The sequence below is a fragment of the Pinus tabuliformis genome, chromosome 9, assembly GCF_031772625.1.
Source record: "Pinus tabuliformis cultivar Carrire ecotype Pingquan chromosome 9, CPIR1, whole genome shotgun sequence".
NCBI lineage: Eukaryota > Viridiplantae > Streptophyta > Pinopsida > Pinales > Pinaceae > Pinus > Pinus tabuliformis.
In genome coordinates this window covers 1,077,906,065-1,077,907,756 of record NC_142307.1, presented here as the reverse complement: position 1 = coordinate 1,077,907,756, position 1,692 = coordinate 1,077,906,065, and the positions used below count along the sequence as shown (strand labels likewise).

Below are 1,692 nucleotides of genomic sequence, written 5' to 3'. Positions count from 1 at the left end.
GAAAAAAAAAAAATAAAAATTATTTTGTGTTGTTTTTTCAAATAAAATAAAATTTATTTTGGGTTTTTTTTATTATCAACACAAAATATTTTTTATTTTTATTTACATAACAAATGAATAACAACACAAAAATTTTTATTTTTCGTTTTTAAAAACAATTGTGTTGAATTTATTATGTTTGTTCAGCTTATGATGATGGGGGTAAGGATCAACACTCGACCATGGAACATATCGCAATGGTGTATCTAACTCTATTTTGAACTCTCCATGCGCAGCTGGATATTCCTTTATATACATTCTGTGCACATCCGTTGAAGGCAAGAGAAGAAAATGTTTTTCTCATGACACAACCGCATACAAATTCTCATAGTGATCTTTATGGAACGAAGTGGTAGCTCTCTCGTTTCCTGTCTAGAGATTCACCACTTCGGGTTTCGAACCCAGAGCCTCGATGGCCCAAGGAATATCGGTCTTGACATCCTGTGCTAGTAAGGAGTATTTCGACATGAAACAGTCGTTCTGCTCCTGCGCATAGGCCACAACGCCCTGCTCCCGGCGTTCTGAACCTACGATGTACTCCTGAGCAGCAGGGAATGGAAATGCATTTAAACATCCTATGGCTTCACTGATGGAAGAGTCTCCGTGAATGACGGCAGTGACACATCTTAGCCATGGTAAATGCATTATCTGATAACTGATGTTTCATTAAAATATCTCGATATTTTCTCCAAAAATATCCGCTGCATTAATGAAAATGAATCAGATTTTGGCTCTTACCATTTTGCTCACGAAAATATCTTTCTGGTTGAGCTGACACGTCAGCCAGATCTCCAGCGCTAATTTAAGAAAATTGCTTTTGCAAGGTGGTGTCATCATCTGCTCTTTGTGGCTTAATCTGAGGATCTCCGGCGCTTTGGTGGGGCTGTCTATTGTGGTAACTTTCACTCCAGGTAGAAGACGGATCCGGCACCTTCCCAGTCTTGGCAAACTCTTCCTCGGCCTTCACTCCCTCATGTATCAGACGTGTAGTGTCACTGCCATCGTCAATAATTAGATCAGGGCCGCCACCAGGGCCCCAGTCAAGAGCCTTCTCGGTGCACCACCAGTACTCCTGCAGTGTTTCCCCCTTCCAGGAAAACACCGTCACGCTATCGCGTGCGATGGCGGCCGCGGCATGGTCCTGAGTGGAGAATATGTTGCAAGAGCATCATCTCATCTTGGCCCGAAGGGCGGTGAGAGTCTCGATGAGAACAACGGTTTGGATAGTCATGCGGAGGGAACCCGTGATCCGGGCGCCTTTGAAGGGCTTGGCAGGTCCGAACTCGACCCGGCAGGCCATCAGTCCGGGCATCTCAACTTCAGCCAACTCAATATCCATCCTTCCGAAGTCGGCCTGAGACATGTCCTTGACCTTGTATTCCCTTCCGGACACCGTTTTCTCAATGTAAAGCACCATTGCTGCACAGAGACGGGAGAAAACAGGCAGATCTAAGGGAAAGCTGCGGATTATAAACCTTAATGTCCTAAAGAATCAGAGCAGGGTTCATTTAAGTGAGGCTTTGATTTGGCCAGGTCGGTTGGCGGTGCGGTGATGTTTGGCCGCGTAGTGGGGCTCAGTATGGACTTCGCGCAAGCGCAGAACATGCCGCAGGAGAATGCAAGGCAACCTGGGTGCTTCTTGATCTCCTCTTT

The 1,692-nt window shown here is 45.3% G+C and overlaps 1 pseudogene; it reads right to left on the bottom strand.

Annotated features, from left to right (window-relative positions):
• Window positions 1-841: 841 nt before the first annotated feature.
• Window positions 842-1,456, bottom strand: LOC149152466 (adenosylhomocysteinase pseudogene; annotated as a pseudogene).
• Between the last annotated feature and the right edge of the window lie 236 nt (window positions 1,457-1,692).